This window comes from Rhinatrema bivittatum, chromosome 2 (assembly GCF_901001135.1).
Source record: "Rhinatrema bivittatum chromosome 2, aRhiBiv1.1, whole genome shotgun sequence".
Lineage (NCBI taxonomy): Eukaryota > Metazoa > Chordata > Amphibia > Gymnophiona > Rhinatrematidae > Rhinatrema > Rhinatrema bivittatum.
The window spans coordinates 197,166,389-197,192,904 of NC_042616.1; the positions used below are offsets into that span (position 1 = coordinate 197,166,389).

Consider the following 26,516-nt stretch of genomic DNA (forward strand, 5'->3'; position numbering starts at 1 on the left):
AGTTTATTTGACAAGATGCAGCCTGTTCTGACTACAATCCTTGTGTGTGGAGACTGTCCACATGTGCCCCCCAGCCCACGGTGGATGCATTGGTGGTCATGATCACTTGAGGAGATGGGGTTTGGAAGGGAGGCCTCTTTCCAAGTTGGGCAGCTTCTCCCACCAGGAGAAAGAGGCCTGGAGCGGTGAGGTAACTCGCACCAGTGCTGAGAGGGCCTGGGTAGCTTGAAAGCAGAGAGTCCACTGCGTGATGCGCATGGCTAGGGGTGACATGTACGGAGGCTGCCATGTGCCCCAGCATGCGGAGTAGCACCCTGGCAGAGACTTTCCGACTCTGATGGACCGAGTTTGCTAGTGATGCCAGGGCCTGGGCACAGTCCCAGGGGAGAAATGCCCTGGCGAGGGTCGTATCCAGCAGAGCTCCAATAAACGTCAGCTGCTAGGATGGGCTAAGATGAGATTTGGGGAGATTGATTATGAACCCCAGTGATTGCAGCACCCTCGGGCCATGAGGTAGAGGGAACGAACAGCACCCTCCTGCGTGGTGTTCCTGATAAGCCAGTCATCTAGGTAGGGGAACACGTGCACCCCATTGCGGTGCAGGTGTGCACCCACTACAACCAGGCATTTCGTGAAGACCCTCTGGGCAGAGGCAAGGCTGAAGGGCAGCACCCTGTATTGGAAGTGTCTGTGGCCTATGAGGAAGTGGAGATACTTCCTGTGAGGCGGGAATATGGCTATATGAGCGTAAGTGTCCTTCAGATAAAGAAAGCAGAGCCAGTCCCCTTTGCGAAGGAGAGGGTTCAGGGTGCCCAAGGAGACCATCTTGAAGCGTTCTCATTGCAAGAACCTATTTAAGGCTCTGAGATCAAGAATAGGCTGAAGGCCACCTATTTTCTTTGGTATCAGGAAGTACCTCGAGTAAAAACCTCGACCCTCCTGAGAGCGGGCTACGGGTTCAACCGTACCAGCTTCCAACAAGGCCAAGAGTTCAGACTCGAGGACTGCCTGATGTTCCAAGGCATTCCACATTAAGAGTAGTGGGGAATTCGCTGGGACTATTTTGAAGTTCAGGCAGTAACCATGTTTCACAATGACGTGATTTAAAGTGAGGAAATTCACACAAAGAATGAGATTTCTACAATGTTCTCTCACCCTAGCTTGATGGACTCTCTACCAGGGTACTATCAAGCTAGGGCGGGAGAACACTGAAGTAATCTCATCTTAGTTTGACTTTCCTCACTCCAAATCACGTCAAATCTTCTCTGAGGTCTACTGTGCTGTTTGTATGTCTCACTCTGCAGGTAAAACTGGCCCCAGAGCCCTAGACCACCACCAAAACCTCACCTCGAGTTACTAGCTGGCCCTCCTATAGCAGCATAAATAGTTGACTACTATGTGTGCCACTCCAGAGTCTCTCTCTCTCTTCTAATTCTAAAATCATAGCCACACCCCTTTTCCTTTTCACGGGCGTTATCCATGCAAAAATTATCGCATTTTGATGAATCTAGGGGTTAGTGAAACTAGAATTCCAGAATTCTCAAGACTGCTTAGCTGAGTATATTAGACAAGTATTGCTTATTTAACAAGAAAGCTATTAATGTTTCTACTTCTATGTGCTTTTTTGTATGATTTCAAAGAATTGATACTTTATGTGTTTTTTGTTTTGTTTTTCAGCTGTGGATGGGCATTTCTTCTATGAACTTCCCTCAGGTAAGTATAAAACTTTGTGTCTATGTTTATTTATATGTCTCTTTTGTGTGTTTTCTTTCTTTTCTTTACTAAATTCTACTCGTTCTCCTTTTCTCTTTTTGCTGGTGTCTTACTCTCTCTATTTTGTGTAGGCCCATATTGACTGGTTGTGTGTGCACACTTAACTTTATTTTAAGATGCTTGTGGGCATGGTTGGCATTCAATGCTGGCTTGTGCTGGCAAGAGCTCTTGACACATAATTCTTTATTCTTCCTACTACCCTATGCGCAAAAGAAATCGACAAGAGATTCTATCTCCCTATTCTGTAAATCTTCCACCAGCTAGTGTGCAAGTTCTCTAGTGAAAATATTTCTAAACACTTAGTGGAACTGTTAATCTAGTTAAATAAAGATAATTAAGTCCATCCTACTCTATGACAAAGAAAGTGAGAATGTGCACGTTATCAGACTCTTTCTATCCCATTAACCTTTTCCTTAACACTTCTGAACTGACTAATTTAGTAATTTACCAGAACTGCTAACAATTACAAAGCACCATTATCGGAAAACAGATGTAATGAAATTGCCCACTTTTTTAAGGATAAAGTTATGAACCTAATCACCAACAATTTCAGTAGTGATGCTCAACCCATCAACATGGGAAAAAAAGAAATTTCCAGCTGGACGAATTTCGATTTAATCTTCTCTCTTGAAATTCAATCTCTAATTAACAATATGAACCCCGACAACCATCCATTGGATAGTATCCCCATACTCACGATGAAATCAATAAAAATCACAATCACCAACACCATTACGGAAATTATCAATCTGGCCTCTCGGAAGGTTAATACCCGGACAGTCTAAAATTAGCAGTAATTAATCCTATTATTAAAAAAAAACAATCTTGATCCAGATATTCTAAATAATTACCGTCCCATCTCCAACCTATCATTCCTTATCAAACTTATTGAAAAAGTCGTTCACACACAGCTTACAGAACATCTAGAAAAAAATAACATTTTGTTCCCATCACAGTTCAGCTTCAGGAAACACCTCAGTACCGAAACTCTTCTCCTTTCTCTTAACGATACGGTGTTAAGAGGCTTTTGCCTTGGCCAAAGCTATTTACTGGTTCTGCTAGATCTATCAGCTGCCTTTCACACTGTAAATCATTCCATACGTCTCGATCATCTAACAGAACTTGGGCTCACAGAGAAAACACATCAGTGGTTCTCATCCTAAGTATCAAATAGGAACTATCAAGTGAAAATTAATAACTCCCTTTCCGACAAAATTCATCTCAAAACTGGTGTCCCCCAAGGTTTATCCCTATCCACCACTTTAACATCTATTTGCTCTTACTTGCAGGTCTCAGCTTGACTCACTATCTTTTCACTGATGACATACAGATATTAATTCCAATCCAATATACATTAGACTCAACCTACAAAAAAACTGCCATGTATCTTTCTATAATCAAACAACTACTGACTCACATGAGACTTATACTAAACATCGACAAAACAGAATCATACTCCTAGAGAGAAAAACTAGCCCGGCACCACTACCTCCACTAAAACTTGAGGACCCAAAGTCTGAAATCTCCCGTTACACACGCATACGACCTTGGAATTATCTTTGACAGTGAATTAAGCTTCAAAACACACATTGCAGCAAAAATAAAAGACGGATATCACAAACTACTAATACTAAGATAACTAAAGCCCTTTCTAAACCCAGACGACTTCAGGACTGTATTACAACTTCTCATATTCGCCAATATTGACTATTGTAATTCGCTCTTACTTGGCCTACCCCTTTCTACCATTCGTCCCCTACAAATTCTCCAAAATTCAGCAGCTAGAATCCTAACTGGCACCAAGAAATATGGCACATGACCCCATTTTTTACATCATGACATTGACTACCAATAAAATACCGAATCAAATAGGAAATACCTACAGTACCTGAATGTAATCCGCTTTGAAGTGCTGCAAAAAGTGGAATATAAATCTAAAATAAATAAATAAATAAGGTACTTACCATCAAACATAAAATTATATATGAAGAACAGACAGACTGGTTGAATGCAGCAATTAAACTTCACGTACCTCAACGAAACCTACGATCAGCCAACAAAGGTCTACTAACAATCCCCTCAATACGATCTGCACAACTCTCGCAAGTGCGTGAACATGCAATCTCGCTTGCAAGCCCAAAATTATGGAACACACTTTCTACTGAATTTCGATTACAAACAAGTCTCAAAATATTTAAAAAGGATATAAAGACCTGGCTATTCACAAAAGCATATCAAGATCCCTAATAATCCACTCATCCTCTACAACCTATTCTCCATATTCATTCCACAATTTAAACTTCTTTTAGTCTTGCTTTAATATTTATTCCCTTTTAATGCTTAAATTTAACCCGTTCTTATCATGAGTGATATTGTCTCTTTTTTATTATTTTAGCATGCACTGTACTTACCTGTGTTAGAAATTGTTTCTGTCATGCTTTGTTAACTATTGTTGATGGCTACACCGAACGACGGTATATAAAAATCAATCAATCAATCAATCAAGAAATAAATAAATAAATGAACATAAGCATTTAAAGGCAAGGTTTTGTCTTTAATTACGTCAATGCCTTTCTTTCTGCGGCATGCCCTCTCCTTTTATCTATTCTATTTTTTTCAGTCTCTTAGAGTAAAGCCTTTCAACCTTGGTACTGCTCTACAAAGGTGCTTGCATGTCTCCTTTCTTCCTTGTCAGAATATTGAGACTACCAGGGCAATTCTCAGTTTGTGCTATAATGATAAATATAACACTTGCAGATTTTCTTTAATAGTCTCCTGTAGGAACAAGCACTGTCATTTTTTTAAACTGCATTTTTTATTAGTAGTATCACCATTGAACACCTTCCAGCTTGGAAATGCTTCTATATTCTTGCAAGTGTTTTAGTTTTCTCTTGAAACTGTGTAGCAGTTACACTCTTTCATCAAATTTCATTCTTGCCATTGTCTAACAAATCCTGACAACTACTTCTGTGGGTCAGCAGTACTTAAAATTATCTTTACTATCCTTGGCCTTACCTTAGCAGGATTCCTTAAATAAAATTCACACTATTACTCTCACACTTTCAGTCACACTATGTCACTACACTGTCCTTGTCAATAAAGAATGTTTTTCTGCACTTTTTCAATCTTCATTAGAGCCAAAGCAAAGCTCTCCCACTCCAACTGAAGTTGTGTTTTTTTCTAATTCTAAACTGTCACCCTAACTTTTAGCATCATTAAATTTCTGTTCTCATTGATGTCACTGCTCAAATTAGTTCTTATGCTAAGTGATAGCACTTCTAAATAATCCATGACAAGCTTTCTCTGTGTCTTGCCTCAAATGTTTGTCATGTTAAAGAATTTTGGTGACATTTAACATTCCTCATAATGTTTCTAATGGTCTTTGTTCTGTTGTGCTTTACTATGTCTTGGTATAATCGCACCTGCTTGTTTGCCCATTGCTAGCAAAGCCATCTCCAGGTTTCCCTGGAGACCACTTCGGAATTGTTTTTGTGCTATAGTGATGGCACTAGTTTTAGTCAGGGAAAACCTGGTCCGGATAACCAGAATTTTAATGGACTGGAATTCTTGTAGCAATAGAATTCAATTATAAAGCCTAAATGTGCTCATGTATTGTGCAGATGCAGAACAAAGATTATTTTCAAATATCCTCTCCATGTAATGAAAGTCTGTATTAGACTAGCCATCCCTAACCTGTTTTACCCCACACACCTGTTAAACCCAAAAATCACCCATTGGCATCGATGCCCATATTTTAAAATCTGTAACTTTTGCATCAAAATAAACATGGGTTAAGGATCCCCAGCCTCCTCCCTGGTGCCTACAATCTGAATTAAATGGATTATGGGTGGTTTTAGAGGTTTTTACCCCCAAATCGCCAGGACTTCATCAGAGCTACTTCCACTTTTGAAATAGATTTTTGCAGCATGGCAGGGGCATCCTCATTATCCCTGAGAGCTCCCCTCCTGCACGCTATATTTAATTTCTTTTGATTTAATTTCTTTTACTTTATTTTTAAATTTTTCTGTGGTCCCCATTTCAGATCTGCGGATCCCTGCTGACGTCATCGATGATGTCAGCAGAATCGTGGTCCACATTTCATTGTTGCACCAGGGGCTTTCTCAAGGCACCCAAAGCCTCCTGCAGCTCCCAGCTTTAAAACCATGGCCGCGCTTTTTCTTTTCTTTTTTCTAATCTGCACTGCCCAGGAAGCTGTAGGGAGGGCCAGCAGCTCCAATTTCACCCCCTCGCTGCAGTGCCTTACCGCAGCCTCCAATGGGGCCTTTTGCTCACCACTACAGCCGGATTAACAGCAGGCGGGCCTGGCAGCAGGAACAGGGACCTGATATTCTCACTCCAGCCCCTTCCCCAGGGGTATCACTTACACCTTTTTGGGCTACCGGGAGCCTCTCTGGAATTACCACAGTACTTGAAATGAAGCCAACAATCGCCTGACCTTCTGCCACCATGCTGTCTCCCCAGAGAAGACCTATCTCATCCCTTGGGCCTCATCCCCACGGCTGCCTGCATCGAGCACCATCAGGGCCTAGGAGCTAAAGCAGCACAACACTCAGGCTCCATACCAGGCCTCTCTTCTTTTCCTGGCTGCTGGGTTCTTCCTTTACCTGCAGCTTCAGTGCTGCTAATGCTGTATTTTTTTGGAAGGAGGGGGAGAAGTTTATTGTGGGAGCAATTTTATGTTGAGGGGGGATATGATAGAGATGTTTAAAATCCTGAGAGGTCTAGAACGGTTAGATGTGAATAGGTTATTTACTCTTTCGGATAAAAGAAAGACTAGGGGTCATTCCATGAAGTTAGCATGGGGCACATTTAAAACTAATGGGAGAAAGTTCTTTTTTACTCAATGCACAATTAAACTCTGGAATTTGTTGCCAGAGGATGTGGTTAGTGCAGTTAGTATAGCGGTGTTTAAAAAAGGAGTGGATATGTTCTTGGAGGTCCATTATCTGCTATTAATTAAGTTGACTTAGAAAATAGCCACTGCTATTACTAGCAATGGTAACATGGAATAGATTTAGTTTTTGGGTACTTGCCAGGTTCTTATGGCCTGGTTTGGCCACTGTTGGAAACAGGATGCTGGGCTTGATGGCCCCTTTGTCTGACCCAGTATGGCATTTTCTTATGTTCTTATGTTGCCTTCAGCCTCCAAATCCCCAAGAGTCCACCACGTCACCTGCCATCTCTGGGACTCCGCTACACACCTGTTGAGAAAGCTCCAAGACTCAGGTACCCTTTTTAAATTGTATTTAATCTTTGGTGTCCTTATTTACATACTGTTCCTGAGATTCTTCCCTATCCAGTTAACATGCAGCTTACAGAGGGAAAAGCTCTCTCTTTTAGATGGAATATAACCTTACTCTCTAACCCTGAGAAGCTGAAACAGGGAAGATCTTCAGAGGAAAGGTTCCCAGTTGGGAACCTGTTAAGAGGTATAGACATAAATCCAGTTAAATGACTAAAAAATTCTCATAAGCCTAAAACACAGGAACAGAACAGAACAGAACCATGATGAAAAGCAGCACCTGTTGCAGCGGTTTATTTTTACACATGGGGGATATGAAGCAATTTTGAAGCACTGATGTTTCTTTGAGTTTGAGTGGTTGCCATGCTCAATTGGGAGATACACAGCACAAATTTTGTCCAAGTTGGTGATGTACTGCAGTGCAAAAATGATCCCATGTCCTGAACAGTTAAAGTATAAGATGGCAGAAAAAGTCCAATTGGCCTCTCCAGTTTGCCCAGTTGTAACACACTACAAGGATATATCCCAACTGCCAGCTATAGAGGCTTGACCTGCTTGTAAGATATCACACCTTATCCAAGTCAATTTGTTTCTTCCTCATTGATTCTCTATCATCCTGGGCAGATGAACATTAAGATCCCATACTTAATCCAAGACCAAGTTTCTGTATGTTTTCCCTCCAAGTGCTATAATAATCTAAACAGCTGCCAACACTAAACATCCAGCCTCTTAGGTACCCATAGCCTTGCTGGACAGTAACCAGCCACTAGTTTATCTGAATGAATGGATGGATTTACATGGTCCCTAGCCAAGGACTGTTGCTATATTGACTGGACTAAAGTCAGTTGGGAGAGAATATAAAATAAGAGAAAAATCTCTGGGTACTTGCAAATGAAGGCTCACAGTGCCAGATCCCAGTCTTAGTTCCGATTGAGCTGGAAGCCCAAAGGAACAGGAGGAAACTACCAGGTCGGAAAAAAAAAAATTCTGAGGTCCAAAGTAAGTGTGGCAAAAGCATTGGAACTCTTCTCTGGACGACAGAACTAAGAATTCTTAAAAGTGGCCCTAACCTAAGAACCATCATCTTAAATATTCAATCGAGAAGTTTTCTTCAAGAATCCTCAATCAAGCCAAAGGAATCAGCCTGTTGGCATTACTAGAGCATGATGTCTAGTTTCAGCTATCCCCACCTTCCTTCTCTGTAATCCAAGCGCTGCCTTCTAAATGCTCTTAACCCTGACAGGCCCACAGTGTATGTGTGTGGCTGGTTTTTTTTTCTTACACATAGTTTATATAAAACTTCTCTCAACTGTTCGTTACCCTGTCATAGTTTATTCCCACTACAGGACTTATTTAATACTCTTGGTCTACTACTTTGCCAAATAGTTAATCAAGAGCAGAAATATTTAAATAGTCGAGTTTATACAACAGACCACCAATCAATCTTGCTTCAGAGTTGATATAATTCAAAACAGTGTTGCAATGCTAGAGTCAGATTAACAGCCAATGATTTGACAAGCAAAGTACTGAGGCATAACAGAATTGTTTTGATATTTGGTTCAAATTTAAAATGGGCTAGAAATTGTCTATTTGTAGCTTTATTTCTCTAGCATTTTCATGCAACAGCATCTTTCCTTAGGGTAAGTCCAATTATTTTCATTTTTAAGGAGTAAATTTGAGAATTTGTGCTAAGGTACCCAAATTATTTCTCATAGTTAGATTTAGCCCAAAACTTCCAGACCAAAATTAAAAATCTTTTTTAGAAGATTTAAACAATGATTGCCTTTTTTTTTAATATGGCAATGTGTGATGGGGTTAGGATTTCTCATTGTATCTCCTTATGAATCATATTTGATGTATTTCATTTATGTAAAGAATGGACAGTGGAATAGTAGAGAGATGTATTTATTACATTTATGCCATTGTAGATTAATAATGGCTATCTACAAGGTTATCTACCATATAAATGGGCTTGGACCGACGTGCCGCAAATGCGCAGTATGGAGCAGCTCTACTGCGCATGCGTGAGAGCACGTCCGTCAGAGGGGAGCCCAGCGGACGGCTGTCTTGGAAACGGCGAGGAGGAGCAGTGGCAGCAGCACAGGAGGTCTCCGGGGGGTCTCTCTCTCTTGCGCGGGGAGAAGCAGCGGCGGCGGCACAGACACAGAAATGGGAGGTCGTCGGGAGTCTCTCTCTCGCGCGCGCCTCATCACCGAGCATCGGGCGGGCCAGCAACAAGCCCGGTGGAGAGGCGCGCGCGAGAGAGACCCCCGGAGACCTCCCATGGAGCAGCAGCGGCGGTATCTAAGTGTCAGACATGCCAGAGAGAAGAAGAGGGAGTGGAGGAGGGCTGAGGGGGAGGGTCGGGGTTGTGGAGGAGGTGGGAGGGGAAGGAAGAGGATGTAAGTGGGGAGGGTAAAGTTGTGGAATACAGAAAAAGGGAGTGGAGGAGGGCTGAGGGAGAGGGAAGGGTTGAGGAGGTAGGAGGGGAAGGAAAGGGAAGATGAGAAGGGATGGAAGGAAGAGGATGTAAGTGGGAAGGGTAAAGTGGAGTAGAGAAAAAGAGGGAGTGGAGGAGGGCTGAGGGAGAGGGGAGAAGGGGAAGGAAAGGGAAGGTGAGGGGGAAGGGGGAAGGGAAAAGGGAAGAGGATATGACTGAACAAGTGGGAAGGGTAAGAAGTTCTGGAGAAGAGGAAAAAAGAGTGGAGGAGGGCTGGGAGAGAGAAGGGGTTGTAGATGAGGTGAGAGAGGATGGAAGGAAAAGGGAAGTTGTGGAGAACAGAGCGGCTCTAACCGTGCCGGTCTGACCGATGGAATCTCGCCCGTTTTAACGGGCTTAACGGCTAGTCATGGTATATTTTCACACAGGAGGCTGCAGTTTGAGAATGGTGCTCACCTGATTCTAAGACAAGAAGACTGGGATGACACTCTTATGCTCTAGGGAGAAACTATGACAGAGCAGCCTCTATTTCTTAATACCTTCTGTTATTTAGTTGCATGTTGTGGAATATGATATCAGATAAACCATGTGATGCCTAGAGGGTGAAAAAGTGAGTCTTTGCTTAAAAACCACCCTAAATGAGCTTGACAAATTATAGATGTGTGGGGATGTGACTCCAACACATATCTGAATGTAAGAGAACTCTATACTAGGGAATATTATTTAACAATGCCAAATTTACAACAGAGTCCGTGACACTTAATAATGCATTGCTCATACCTGTCAATCTATCAGACACAAAAGTACTGTAGAAGGCAACTATTTATTTGCAAAGAATGATGGGTTTGATTCACTGCCAGAGGTCTGAGCCTGTTTTTGGCAAATTAGCATCAACTAGGTTTTGCCAAAAATATGTAATCATAAGAGGTGATATTTGGCTGCTATTTGGTGCATCATTTTTTAACTGGATCTATTAGAATAAATTTTACTTTCCAAGGCATCGGTCTTGTTTTTCTTGTTTTTTCACCAAGCATAGAAGGCAGAGCTTGCCTATACACTCCATTCTAAGGCTCGACCCCCACCCACGTTACCACCCAACAAATGATGATTCACCCCTCCTCATACATGCCTTCTATTCATCTCTTCGATCCTGAATAAATTTACTCCTACTCAGGGCCAGAATAAATCTGAGCAATCTCCCTTCAAATCCAAAATCCCCTATTGTTTCCTATGGAAGGGAAAATCAATTTATTTTCTTATCCTCCCATGTCGGCGCTATCAAGACTCGGTTATCAAGGGCCGCTCCAGATGGAAGGTGTGTATCTAGAGAGGTTATGCCTGAGGCATGATGGTAGAGCCTAAGGGCTGGACAGGATCTAGAAGACAGGAGTGGAGCAGGAGTAGTGGATCAAGATTACAAGACAGGAACACTGGAACAAGATAACAAGGTAAGAACAGGGTCAGGATCAGAGGCTTGAGGAATAGAGCTTCTGCGAAGCAGACGCCAAAAAGGATGTGCCTTCTGGGAGTGCCTTATATGTAGGTCTAAATTTGAGGTGCACACAGTGCTGATCCAATAGGAGTACTGCAGAGGCATGTATAGTTCTCCCTAGTATAGAGGGTAAAAATGCTAGGACTCTCTGGAGAGTCAGTAGCAGGCCCACAGCCTGCAACTCCTAGGGCTGCAGGCTCAAACCTCATCGACATACCACAGAAAACCCTGGTAACTGGTTACCCATACACTTTTTTTCTTTTACTCTAACCTAAGACAAAGAGATTGAAAACAAAAACTGGCTCCAGATAAAGTTGAAAAAAGTCCCTCCATGCTGTTGTTTCTCGTTACTTGGAAAGAGACAGTCTCGCGATCACTTCTGCACAAGGTCCAAAATTGCCTCAAGATGAAAAGCTGGAGTAAGGAACTGGTTATTTGCCACAGCTAAAATATGTCCTGTGACCAATTTTCACACTTTACTGCAGCCTGTAAAAAGACGGTACATAGAGGGGATAACTTTAAAAGATTCTCACATGAGCCCATATTCATGCACATACAGACTCACGTGCTCATGCGAATGAATTTGATAACATACGCATGTACATACATGATATAAAATACAGGTAATTTTTATGTATACATTGTACGTGTATGTCTCACTTACATTTGCACGTGGTTTCGAGTCCTCGCACAAATTTGTGCGTGTATCGTACACACGCACACTTCCGCAATGCGCAACTTCACATTCTTCCAGAGCATGCTCATTCCACGATGTCATCACAAGCTCACCTACCTAACTTCATCACCAGGGATGTTGCCTGACTGGCATACCTGGTGGTGGATAACATGAGGGGCTCTTCCCCTTCCCAGGCATGAGGAGGAACCTCCTCCAGAACAAACAGGCCTGGAAGGCCTGCAATGTGCCTTTAACCATACAGCTTCATACCCACAGGGGTAGTAGGGGTGTGCGCTGCTTAGGGTGTACATGGAGGATTACTAGAGGTGGCTATAGGGGCATGAGGCTGGGGGTGGGGGCTCCTTAGGGTGTGCCTGGGAGTCACTAAGGAGGGCTCTAGGGGTGGGGGATGGGAGTGAGGGCTGGTTAGGGTGTGCATGGGAGCTCACTAGGCTGGCTAAAGGGGTGAAGGGATGGGATGGGGCTGCTTAGTGTGTACACAGAGGTCACTGGAAGGGGCCCCAATGTGGCCTACAGATAGGGCAAGAGTCAACAGTTATGTATGGATGCAGTAACAGATGTAATTCAGTTAACAGCATGATCAATGTACATGTGTTGCCAAGGTAATATAATGCAAGAATGAAATCATAGGCAAGGATAACAAGGGATGACTTAAACCAACAGTCACAAGAATAATAATGGTAAAATTGTGAGCTAGAACATCCTCTGGAACATGTGATAGATTTAATGGTGGCCCCAAAAGCAGCGTAAACCAATGTCTTTCTTTCAGAAGGCAAAGATTTGGCCCTGTCCTATGGTTCCTGTTACTCCCCAAAGCTGCATGCTTACTGAAGTGCTAGAGTTATTCTTTTTTAATTAGCTATTACCAGTAAGGGATATTCCCACTGGCTGGACTGCCCAGCTTTCTCCCTCATGAAAAGGGGTACCACAGTAGTTCATGGAGTGACCCTGTTCTAAGGTACTTTTGAGCCTGGTGGCAGCACACCAAATTCTAGGTGCATTACGGGAGTGCAAAGTGCCATACTACTCACTCCAGAAATCAGTAGTAAATATATTTACATATCAGTATGGATATCACAGTACAGCTATAATGCACACTAAACTTTGCATTCCTATTTCTCTGTATAAATTGAGGCCCTGAAGAAAATTGTCTAGGAGCTGCGCCAGAAGCGAAGGACGTGGCTGGACTGATTGCATCCAGGTGGGATGGAGCTGGAGATCAGATCATGATATGGCCATCAGGGAGATTTTCACATGGTCTGTCTATGTCCTGTTTCCATCACCAGCTATAGTAAAGGCCTAATGCTCAGCAAGACCCTTTCTCTGCCTTGAGTGTAAACAAACCCTTATGCAAACTTACATTGGACACTGGCATTTCTCTGGGTCACGGGCAACTCTGTCATGAGCTGTCACTTGAAAGGCACCCTCAGGGCTAGCTAGAAACTCTTCAAAGTATTCAAACCCATTCCAAAATTTCTAACCACTAAAAGTATATGCCCCCTATTTTAGAAACACCTATACACTAGGTGATGCATAATGACCCTTGACTACAACCCAATTCTACCTATCCTGACACAGAGTCTACCTTCAAACCCATATTTTATTGTATTCATGTATGCTATGTTGTGTGCCGCCTACAGCCTCAGCACAGGCAGCCTATCAATCTATAAAATTAATAAATAATAAACAGGCACCAAATAATAAAATATTGCTGAACCAAAGCCTCCATATATCAAATAACTATTATATGGCCTGGCCACCACCATATGATTATGGATGTCCCATGGCTAGGCGCACTTCCCTTTGCCTACACCCCTCCCACAAAACGAATGTCCTCAAACTGCCTGTATGATAATTCACATCACATCTTGAAGCAAATGAGTACATGAAATGCCACACATTTTGTATTCTCTTCACAGAGGAGGAGGAGAATAAGGACAACATTGAGAACCCGGCCCCCTCCTGATGCTGCTGTAGCCGAGGTCAGTGCTGGGGAGCAGCAGCCAGCACTATTGGTAGGAGAAGAATACACCTGAAGCAGGCTGCTGCTGAAAAGTCAACTAAGTAACCTCGATATCCCATAAGCTTCAGATATTACTAAAATAAAATGCTATAATTTGTGTAATACAGAGACTGACGATCTACCAATCTTAATACAGGTGTTTGAGAAATGTACAGCAACACGCCTACCCCTCTCCATGCTCCCACTGGCTAGCCTGGCTGTTAGGGCCCGGCTTCTTTTCAGAAAGCTTAGTACCCTTTGCCAAGCCCTATATAGCATTAAACACACTTATATCTCTCCCAGACCTATCCTGAATGCAGTTCTGCATTGCCTTGAGTTCTACTAAACATCAAGGATCATTTGCTATTTCAGTACTCTCGCACAAAAGTTACCAGCTGTAAGCTATCAGGGACTCCTTGTTTTTTCTCCAACCTCTCCCTCACCCATCTTCACCACTAATCCGTAAGCACCCTCACACCAAATGTATTCCAGCAATTTATCAGAGATTGTCTACCAACTGAAGCTGGTTCAGACCTGTTAATTTCATCAGCTATTTCAAAGGATAAAGGGTTGTTAGGGTAGAAGAAGCTACAGAGAACCATTAGAAACTCTTAGACTGAAAAACTGTAAGACTTAGCACACATACAGGCCGATTCAGTAAATGTCGCAGGAGAGCGGGCACATGCCCGCTCTCCCGGCGCACACACAGGCCACGCGCGCGATTCAGTATTTAAATGAGGGCCCGCGGTAAAAGAGGCAGTTGTCAGCGAGTTTAACAGCCGACACTCAATTTTGCCGGCGTCTGTTCTCAAACCCGCTGACAGCCACGGGTTCGGAAACTGGACGCCGGCAAAACTGAGTGTCTGGTTTTCAACCCGCGAGCCACGGGCCAATTTTAAATTTTTGTTTTTAATTATTTACTGCTTTTCTGTACAGTTTCCCGGTGCCGAGAGAAATTAATGCCTACCTTTGGGTAGGCACTAATTTCTGAAAGTAAAATGTGCGGCTTAGCTGCACATTTTACTTACTGAATTACGCAGGAATAACTAATAGGGCCATCAACATCCATTTGCATGTTGCAGGCGCTATTAGTTTCGGGGGGATTGGACGCTGCGTTTTCGACCCCTTACTGAATAAGGGGTAAAGCTAGCGCGTCGAAAACACGCGTCCAAACGCGAGCTAACAGTGCGCTCTGTACCTTGTGTAGGTTGAATACCAGCAGGTTCAATGGCATTAGGGACAGGTCGGTCTGGTCTAGGTTTTTCTCACATTGCAAACTCTAAGGAGAAACACTGGATCAGATCCTAAAGTCTCAGAGTAGACGGATCCAGCTGTTATCCCAAAATACAGGTATACGATATGTTTAAAGAGAATATACGCATATAGGAGGTAATTTTCAAAGGAGTTAAGCATGTAAAGGTAATATACTGTTGTAGCAATTTTCAAAAGACATTTACTCAAGTAAAGTGCACTTCCACAAGTAAATCCTATAGACAATTCAATAGCATATATTTCAAAAGCCCACTTACTCGAGTAAAACCCCATTTTACACATGTAAATGCTTTTTAAAATAAGGCACACAGTATGGAGCTGTGGCTGGTAGGGGAGCATCCTCTGGAGCATCTCCCCCTACACTGCAGTCTGGGCCTCCATTGCATCACAATTGCCCTCTAGCTCCTGCCTCCTCAGGCTAGAGTTCCATCTGCCCCCTTGGCTGCTCCACCTATGCCTCCACCACCTTCTATCATAGTACCACATCCTCTTTTGCCACCACCACTTGCATTATTGCAATGTGCAGCATTACACCAGCCACCATGAGAGAGAATTATGCACCTCTCTCTGTGAGGGAACAGGTGGAGCACAGGCTCACCACAGCAGCTGGGCCATCTTCTCAGCTGCATCAAGATAAGCCACTGCCCTCTGGTCCTGTGCCTTCCGATGGCAGTGTCAGCTGCAAGCGGGCACCGCTGTGGAACACTAGACTTGGAAAGTCCAAGGCACCAGAGCTTGACCCTCCCTGAAAAAGAGGGCGGCCAAAGAAGTACATGATATGATTTTCTGTATTATTCGTCACATTGAGCACACCATGTAAATAAATTCACCATCACTGTCTAAAATGTCTTCCTATGAAAGTGTTCCTTTTCTCTATAGCCAGCCACTGACTCAGGCAATGTACCTCCTACAATTCCCCCGATTCAGATCATCTTCTTCCTCCACCTCATCATCCTGATTATCTTCCAGTCCCTCGGGAGGAGACAGGCCACAGACTTTAGATGAGTTATAGAGAAGGCATGTCCTAGAAGTGTCCAGTAAGAAGAAATATGTTTTAAGTAGACCAAATGTTCTCTCAATGACTGCCCTGGTCTGCTGGTGTGCCCTATTGTAGCAAGCTTCTGCAGTGGTCTGTGGGTTAGCTAGCAGGATCATGGACCAGGTTTTGAGTGGATATCCTCTATTATCTGTAACAGAGAAGAGCAGCGTTAGATATCCCTTAGGAATGGGCAGCAGGGTAATTCTCAGGTGTAGGTTGCAGCAATCCTCCTAGACCTATGCCGAAAGTCTACCTAGAAATGTGGTAGACAACAAGAAGAGGTTAGTTACTGTGTGGTGGTAGTGATAAGTACATTCCTACCTAGAAGCCAGTTCCCAGTGATGTGCCCTTCCTGGAAGATGTCATTAATTCCTGACTGCGAGAGGATATAGGTATCGTGAGTGGATCCTGGAAACCTGTGCACCATGTCTAGGATGATCTGCTTGGCATCGTAGATCACCTGTGTATTGAGGGAGAGGAAGCCCTTGCGGTTGCGGTAAGTGGTCTTGTCTCTCCCTGGTACCCTTACAGGATTGTGAGTACATTCGATAGCCCTCAAGACAAAGGAGAAACCTGCTATTTGATAGAAATCAATCAGTATTTGATGTCACTGCTATCTTCTCTGAGGGAAGAATATACATTGGTGTGTTTTTCTGAACAACGCAACTAGAAACTGGCAGACTGGCTGATTCCAGCCATGACCCCTAGAGGAGTCTGGAAGGTGCCGGTAGCCAAACATGCCAGGGCGGTGGTGAATTTGACATGTCTGGCAAGGCTTGGCCCCTGCAGGTGGTAGGTTGCAGGTCCTACTCTAACTGCTGGCACAGAACAGTACGGTTCCCTTTTCTAGAGTGATGGAGTAATTGAATCTTGTGTTTGTTTGCTGCATTCACACTGCAAATGACCAAAAATGTTTAATAATAAAAAGGGCTTGAATCTGAACTTGTGCATGACTTGTTCTTCTGAGAGATACAAAACTGTGCTCTAATTCTATATACTCTCTGTAAGGGATACCTCTTCTTCCTCTGTTCTCTCTTTTTCCTCAGCAGTTGTGCCATAAATATCCATAAGGCAATTAGTCATTTTGAAATGGTAATCTCCACCACTGACTCCTACCCCTCAGTAGGCCACAATAAAACTTACTCCCATCCCCCTTCCTTATAGCCCTATATGTCCCAGTTATCCTCCAATCTGTTCCAGTTACCACTAATATAAAACAGTATGTCCCAGTTACCACCCAGTATGGCTCAGTTTGTCTCAGGTATACTCACTCTCACCCCCCTTTTTGACCCTGTAAATCCCAAATACTCTCACTCCCACCCACCCACTTATCTTATGACTCTGTGTGTCCTGGTGACCCCCCTGTATGTCCAGGATCCCTGGTACACTCCCTCCCACCCTCTAGCCTGCTTCTGTGTCCACTCACCCAAAGAAGTGAATCTGCCAAACACCAAGTCAAAAATGAAAGTTTGCACTTGTGTGTGTAAATGAGTAGTAGTAAATGAACACATGTAAGTTGGATGACGTTCACACGTATGTCACTTTTAAAATACTTCATTGCATTCAAACCCTGCCCCGACATGCCCCTATCATGCCACTTTTTCCCATGTACACTTTTGCACATGAAGGCGCATATACATACACGTGACCCCTTTTTAAAATACACATTACACGTGACTGGGCCACCTTCACATGTATATGGCCTTTTTTCCTGCTCGTAAGCCTTTGAAAATTTACCTTTAAGAGAGGTGCTTTTCTGGTCACTTGGCTTAGCTATAATGTTCATGCATTTGAGGTACAGCTCTGTGGCTCTAAGGGGAAAATATTTAATAGTTCACATTGCTGCTACATGGGTACTTGTGTACCCCCGGATCTTATAGCTAATTCTGAAAGCAAGATAATGGGAATCCCCACTGGCTTTGATGCTAAATCCTTCCTTGGTCACACCTCTCCATCTGTAGACTGCTGCAGTAGTCCCCCATCAAGCATACCTTTAGCCTCCTTAAAAGCAGGTTTCAGGTGATCAATTACACAAGAGCATTATTAACACTTGTGCCTCTGAAGAAGAACACGTTATTCATAAAGTGTTGCACAGTACACACTACTTGCATCCATTAGTGTCTTTCCTGGCTAGAGGAGGCAACTGCCCAACAGAAGAAGAAACAAATTATCGATGAAGAAACTGAGGAGGGTGATGAATCCACCTCAAGTGGACCATTGTGCAAAAATTGGGTTATATCCCAGTATTTCAACTATGAGGTGATATGAGTATTAATGAGAAATTGTTCTGAAAATACTATTTGTATTATTGCCCTGCCATGACAGTGCTTTGCTGTTCTGTTTTACAGGAGCTTCACTGTAGAAGCAGATATATTTCTGATACTACTCTGCTCTGCTTTAATCATATCAGAGATTCTGTAGAAAGTGGCTTATGCAGATAGGACACCTTTTCATCCAGCCTTTAGTTCTCCAATACTACTTTGCCTTGTTAAGAACATCAGAGCTGTCAGGCCACCCTAGAACTGTCAACGAGCAGTAGTGCTTCCTCTAAATTAAAGAAAGGCATGTTTCACCATCTGAGTTCCTTTATGGGCACGGCAACTCTTAATCCAATAAAATGAAAGCAGAGATGCGGTTACCATACATACTTGAATGTCAAGACAGCAACACGTGATGCTTGATACCTTCACGAGCTACTGTAATAATCATATTTTCATATATGTTTAAGTGTTGGTGCTATCTTAATTGATTCTTAAAGAGCTGAAGCGAATAAGTGTTTCAAAGAGTATACAAATGAGGCAGCATTCTCAGCCCCTTGCCATGAGATTGTGCAGGCCATGGTTTCAGTACTTTCTCTGAACAGTCTCCCTGCCTATTTCTATAGGGGTCTGCATCATGCAATCAACTGTGCATACAGGGGCAGTTCTATAATGAGGCAGAGTGGGGCGGCCGCTTCAGGCAGCAAAATTTTGGAGTGGCAGAAAGTGCCCTCCAAAACGCTCAGTGGCTGCCTCCCCCTGCCTCCTGGTATTTATTTAGCTAAATTTGCTAGCCCTGCAATTTCTGAATACCACGGGACTGGCACGGGGGAGGGAGGGGGGAGGGAGAGTAGGGCAAACTGAAAAAGAAAGAAGAGAGCCGCCGGTGGACCCCATCTCACCGGTGGCAAAGACAAGAAGAGGTCCATGCATCACGCGACCGGGAGCAGGAGGGAACCCGTTCAACTGCTGCTCCTCCTGTGCCAATCCCGCGGTAGTTAAAAATCGTGGGGCTAGCACTTCCTTTGTGTTAATCTCGTGATGAGATCAGCATAAAGGAAGTGCTAGCCCCGCAATTTTTTAATTGTGCAGCACCTGCACAGGTGTGGGGGAAGGGCGAACTGAAAAAGAAAGAAGAGAGCCGCCGGTGGACCCCCATCTCACCGGTGGCAAAGACAAGAAGAGACCTGTGCATCACTCAACTGGGAGCAGGAAAGAGCCCAGTCAGCTGCTGCTCCTTCTCCTGTACCGGGTCCTGCGGTAATCAAAAATCACAGGGCTAGCACTTCCTTTATGCTGATCTTATCGCAAAATGTGGTCCGCCCCCCCCCCCCCCCGCGAGCATCAGGCCTGGGCAGGAGGAAGAGAAAAGGCTTCGTGGCCCCGGTGATGTACAGCCTGACAGCGGCAGGAGGAAAGAAAAGACTGTCCCGCCTGCTGAGCTCCTCCCTCTCACTATAAGAGAAAAGGGAGACTGAGCCTAATGGACAGCATGTGTGGATTTGTATGTGATAGAGCATGGGTTGCCTGAGAAAACGCATCTGTATGTGTATGTATGAGAGAGCATCAGTGTATGTGAGAATATCTGCGTGTGTGAGAGAGCTTCTATGTGTGTGCCTGAGAGCATGTTTATGTAAGAGAGTGCATGTGTTGTGTGAAAGAGCAGATATTCTCACATACACAGATGATATTTGGGTTCTTGCCAGGTTCTTATGGCCTGGATTGGCCACTGTTGGAAACAGGATGCTGGGCTTGATGGACCCTTGGTCTGACCCAGTATGGCAATTTCTTATATTCTTATGTTCTTATGTGTGTGTGTGTGTGTGTGTGTGTGTGTGTGTGTGTGTGTATGTGTGAGAGCATTGTTTTTGTGTGTGTGTGTGTGTGTGTGTGTGTAAAAGAGCAAGTGTGAGAGCAGGTGTGTGGATAAAAGCATGTGGATGTATGAGAATAACTATGTGTATGTGAGCGCATGTATGAGCATGAAAGAACGTGTGTGAAAGAGGAAGGAGAAAGTTCCCTCACTCTCCCCTGCTCCCCCCAAACTAATCCACAGAAATCTCAGGGTAACTGAAAAACAAAGGTTCCTAGGTATAGAAAGACATTTTTTTATTCTTACTAGTTTTAATTATTGGGTATTATTTAATGTGTTTGCTAGTTTTATTTTAAATGATGTTTGGGAAATTTTTTTAATAATTTGTATATGAGATTTAATGGATGTTATTTTTTTATTTTTTTTTGTTTAATATTTTATGAGGAATGGTATTTCTATTTTGCCATTGTTACACTGCATATAGTCTGGCTTGTGCATTCTAGTTCAATTTTTGTCTAGTGCCAGGCCAGCTAAAAGGGGCGGGCCAGGGGGTATGGTCTGGGTGGGGAGGGGCAGGGTGGGAGGGGGGCTTGGACAGCGCCATTAAACGCTGTCCTGGGGAAGCGCATGCTGGCAGCCGGCCGGCCCGCGGAGTTTACTTCTGCTCCCAAGGAGTAGTAAGTATTCAAACAAAAAAATTGGGGGTAACTAGGTAAGGGTTAGGGTTCAGGGTGGAGAAGGGAAAACGGAGGAATGTTAGGTAGCAAGATAGGGAAGTTCCCTCCCAGTCCGCTCATTAATTGGAGCAGACTGAAAGGGAACTGGGGAAAAAGACCGATCGCGTTGCTGCACGTAATTGAAAAATTCCCACCAACCCCCACCCCACCCCCCCACACACGAGCGTGATTGTGCATGGGGATATCGTATTTTATTACATGTGTGGGTGACACGCGCATGTTATAAAATTGGGGCATCCACGTGCATGCGCCAGGAACCCCATGCACATGGACGCCCCTCCGTGCCTTTTAAAATCGACCCCTTAGGGTCAAGACTCTGGTTTGGAATGAAGCACTAATAAAAGCAGCACCTGATAGCCAGGATAAAAAGACCAAACAAGATTTCTGCATCATATAGGAGACAAAGAGAAAGACTATTAATATGAATGCAAACTGTCTGTATTAAATCCGAACAAAAGACAGGATACAATGACTAAGAATTTATTGAACACTTCAAAGAGACTGGATTTTCTCAACTTAATTCAAGACAACAGAAAACTTACAGAAGAAATGTTTTCCAATTTCAAATTTCAATCGCATTAGCTGAATGAATCAGAAGCATTCTAACGTGCAGAGCTCAGGTAACCCCCGCCGAAGATTAGCATGAGGGAACTGTCTGAGGCCCAAGTAGTCTTCAGTTTGCTGAATCAGACAGAACAAAGTGCTCATCTGTAGAGATGAAGGCTAGGATTCTCTATTACTGTTAACATAGGAAGCTTGCAGGTCCACAAGTACTTTGTACCCGTGGACCTACAAGCAAATGCCCCTGGCTTTGCATTTTTAGCCAAAACAGGACAGTTTTCAGCCCAGAAAATGTTTCTGAGTAGCTGCTTAGTTATGCAGACAAATTCACTGAAAAATCACCCTCTCCGTTATAAGCATAAGAATAGAATCCTCGGGGTTACAAAAAGGATGTCATAAAGGTAGGAACCTTTGTTTTCACTTTTTATTTTATTTTGCCTAGGAATTTCTATTTATTTATTTATTTATTTATTTATTTCTTGAGTTGTATATACCGTCATTCGGTAAAGCCATCATAACGGTTTACAAAAACTCAAAATGCAAGATTATTAACAATTGATCAAAAAGGCATAACTAAACTAGACTTTTCCACTCATTTTTCATCTGTGTGTTTTATCAAAATCATTTTTTCACTGACATTTTTTTGTTATAACATTGAAATTCCCAGGCAAAATAAAATAAAACTGAAAACAAAGGTCCATACAGAAAGGTTATTAACAGATTCTACAAGGGCCTTTACTCCCCTAAGCATTCAGTCAGTCCAGGCTGACAGATTCCTGGAGGGCATCACCAAGGCCTTCACCACCACAGAAAGAGTAACCATGCACAAACCCATCACATTGGAGGAACTACACAAGGCCAGTTTATCCAGTTACTAAAGACTTTATGAGGTTAATTTTCATAAGGTTTACATGCATAATACTGAAACTTGCTCATATTAAGTAGTATTTAGCAAAAACCTATAGTCTATGTGTACTTGCAGTATTGTGCGTAAATGTTAAAAGGAAAAAAAAGGGGCAATTTAGGGGCATTCCATAGTGGGATTCGCGCACAAGTTGCTATTTTGAAAGGGGTACATCTGCATACCTTACTGAACTTGTCTGTACATTTTTACACTTTTTAACTTGTGCGATTGAAACCACACTTGTCTTTTGTCTGTAATTTTTAGGTGGGAGGTCTTGCTGAACAAGTCAGTCTTCAGGGTGAAATGTTGGAGGGTCTAGGTGAACTGGTGAAAGTCTGGATGAAATGGTTGAGGTATCAGCGAGCTGATGATTACAAGTATGTATATGAGTATTTTCAGAAGCAGAGTACATGCATACTTTATAAAATAGGACCCAAAAAACAAACGGAAGCCGATCCAATTTAGCTGTGTAGCGACCAAGAAGAATGAGATCGGTGTATAGTAAAAGACTTTTATTCTCACAGTATTCGTGCCCAACTCAGGCAGAGTTTCGCTCTATAGGATAGAGCTGCCTCAGGGGTTACTATAATTAAAACATATATAAAATGTAAGCACAGAAAAAGTTAAAAGCAAACAATTAAAAATAAACAATAAAACAAATATGTGTTATGGCGTCTGGCCACAACCGGCCAGTCCCCCCTACCTTGAGCGGCTCCTCAACGCAACGGCCTTGCCGCAGCGGCAGGCCGCATCCAACCTGACTGCATCGGGGGCCTCCCCTGACTCATGTGCGTGGGAGGCCCCGACTCTTAAAGGGGCCGTGGCGGGAGAGTCTGCCCGCCACCGGAAGATGACGTCAGCCCGGAGGGGGATTTAAACCCTGCAGCTGCCCTTCTCTAGTGCCTTTGCAACAGATCCTTTCTGTTGCTCTCGGGCTGCTCTGCCTTGTGCTGCCCTCGGTGCCTTGGGGCTATTGTATGCTGTGTTCCTGTGTCTTCATGGTCCTGCCCTTCTTCGGACCCATTCCTTGGCTTGATTCCTGGACTCAACCTCGGCTCATCTCTTCGATTCGTCTCTTTGCTGTCTTCTCTCGGCCTTCTGCCTGGACTTCGATTCGTCTTTTCGCTGCCTGCCCCGGATCATCTGCCTGGACTCCATTCCATCTCTTCGTGCAAGTTGGTTCCTATCGCGCTGGGTGAACGCCCTGAGTACCCGCTCCTCAGTGGCTCGTCTGCGTTCATAGGCTATCTGCTCCTTGGAGGGCCGTCCTGCCTGATCTCCGGAACCGATCCTCGTGAGTCCTCTTCGTTGACTACGCCACCTCCCGGAGACGAGTCCAGTGAGGATTGTCCTGTGGCGATATTCATTCCTCGCTTCTGGCTCAAAGGTCCACATCCCACAACAATATGTGTTAAGACATCACAATGTAACACAAATGATATAAATAATAAATGTAAATAAATACATAACACGCATGAGCTGATGATTACAAGTATATATATGAGTATTTTCAGAAGCAGAGTATATAATACTCTATAAAATATCTGCCTCTGCATTTAATTCTGGATTGTTATAATTATTATGCCCATAAAATATATGGTATGAATTTTAAAAGCTTTGCTCTTGCTAAAAGGCCCATATACGCGAGCAATGTGAGAGCAATGTGTATTTTAAAAGCTGCAAATTATGCCTGACATGTATATATACGTGGGCACGAGTAAAAAAAAATTGGAGGAGCTACGGCATGTCAGGGGGTAAAAACTATTAAGTATATATTATATGTTCCTAGTTTAATCTTTATTCAAATGGCTACTGGCTCGTCTCTTGTATTCATTAATTGGAACATCTCTTGTCACTGTCCAGCAATAGTCTGCAAGCATTGATGGGCTCCATTTGCCCTGATATTATTTTTCCTTTGATGGAATGTCCTGGTAAAATCGCTCGCCATGTTCATCGCTCACTGCTCTTTAGTTTGGTGGAAAAAAAATCTAGATGAGAGTGCAAAAAATGTTTTTTTAGTAACATGATGCAGCTGCTTCTGGATGCCTTGAGGAAATTTTCCATTAACTCCTTGTAATTGTCTGCAATTTGTTACCACAAACAGGAAGGCTTTCCATGCTGTCTTTTCCTTGCCATACAATGCATGGTTAAATGCATCATATCGAAAAATTTCACGAATCCGAGGGCTAACAAAGACACCTTCCTTTATCTTAGCTTCATTTAACCTTAGAAATTTATCACCAAGGTACTTGAAGGCTGCTTTAATTTTGTCCATCAGACCCAGCTTGATGTGTGAGGGTGATGATAATATCTTCCTTGAATGAACAAGTGCTGGATGCTGAATGCTTTTCCTCCCAGACTGCAAAGACTATCAGAGTGGTCAGTCTGTCCTGATGTAGTGGGAATCTCTCACACGAGTATCTCATTGCATTGTTGTGCCCAAAAGGTAAGAACATAAGAACATAAGAACATGCCATACTGGGTCAGACCAAGGGTCCATCAAGCCCAGCATCCTGTTTCCAACAGTGGCCAATCCAGGACATAAGAACCTGGCAAGTACCCAAAACTAAGTCTATTCCATGTTACCATTGCTAATGGCAGTGGCTATTCTCTAAGTGAACTTAATAGCAGGTAATGGACTTTTCCTCCAAGAACTTGTCCAAATCCAATCATAGATTTATTCATAGATTTAGTCAAAGATGTATGGTCATTTCTGGTTTAATTTGAGATTCTTTCCCTTCTTAACTCACTTATCCTCCGCAATTCTCAAGTGAACGTTGTATATACTGACCCAGTAGTATATCTTGAAAACTATAGCCAACCAACAATTTTAAGCATCATTTTCGTTCTCAGTGACCCAAATTTAGTAAAGTTTGACTATATTAATTTCAGAAGCATTTTGGTTGCAGACCAGGGTTGCACGTGCAAATGGTGAACCATGGACAATTTTGAAAGTTGGGATCTCTAAGGCACTCAGGCCAATACTGTAAAGTGCGCGGGAAAACAGATGCTCAGTGTTGAGCGCCCGCTTTCTTAATGCTCGCCCAGCCACCTCTCCTGGGCATGTGATACTGTATTTAAATGAGTATTTTCTGCTTTTCTGTACACTTTTTTGGGATGCTCAGAAATTAACTTCTGCGGATTGAGCGCAATTCTTTTTACAGTATCTGGGGTGAATTTGCATGTGATGAGCACTATTAATTTGGGGGAGGGTTTGAACGTACGTTATGGACGTGCTAAATCCCTTATTGTATAAGGGGTTTTGGAGGCGCATCCAAAACGCGTATCCAACAGCATGACAGTGCACTCAGCTGAGCGTACTTTACAGCAGTGGTTCTCAACCTTTTTCCCATCATGACACACCTGATAGACCACGCTCACATGTGTGACCACTGCTCATTACAATTCATGGCAGAAATAAAAAAATAAAGGCCCAGTATTATTTTTAATGTTAAGAATGACAAATCAAGAAATATAAAATCAATAGCAGCAAAACCATACTAAAAAAAAGAACAGATTATTTCAAAACAGCTGATGAATGGAATAACCAATAATTAAAAACTTGTATCAAAAATTTCTAGATACCAATAAAATATTTCAAAATAGCAGACACAAAGGCCCAATAATGAAAAATAATAAGGATACAAAAAATGCTTTGCTCTGCATACCTGGGAACATTTGATATCCAGGTACCCTGAGATTGTTTTGAATTAGCAGGAGGAGGGATGGTTTGCTTGCAACTTTCTCCTCTCTCTCTCTCTCACACTGGCTCTCAATCGCTCACATATACACATGCTTTTTCTCTCTCACTTATATAGGCCCTTAATTACACATTTACACACATGCTGTCTATCTTTTCACGCTTACACACCCAGGCTTTCAATCATATACATACATGCTGTCTTTTTCTCTCACACACAGACTCTCATTCACATGCTTACAAACATGTCCTCTCTTTCTCTGATTTACACACAGGCTCTCAATCACATACTCACATGCTCCCTCACCTAAACCAGCTCTCAGTCACACACAGACACACATACTGTCTCTCTTTCTCTCATTTACCCACAGGCTCTCAATCACATACTCACATGCTCCCTCATCTAAACCAGCTCTCAATCACACACAGACACACATGGTCTTTCTTTTACTTATACACACAGGCTCTTAATCATACATACACATGATCTCTCTCACACACAAAGGATCTCAATCATACACACACACTCTTTCACACAAACAGGTTTTCAATCACAAACTTACAC

General features: G+C 43.0%; 1 protein-coding gene and 1 long non-coding RNA gene across 2 annotated transcripts in view; one reads left to right on the forward strand and one right to left on the reverse strand.

Moving 5' to 3' along the window:
* CRPPA (CDP-L-ribitol pyrophosphorylase A) overlaps window positions 1-26,516 on the reverse strand; it is a 490,539-nt gene that overhangs the window by 267,452 nt on the left and 196,571 nt on the right. The gene's annotated exons all lie outside the window — the stretch shown is intronic.
* LOC115084312 lies at window positions 1,644-22,658 on the forward strand. Its single transcript, XR_003854520.1, has 3 exons — window positions 1,644-1,713; window positions 6,937-7,020; window positions 22,516-22,658. It is a non-coding gene; the product is annotated as an uncharacterized LOC115084312 (long non-coding RNA).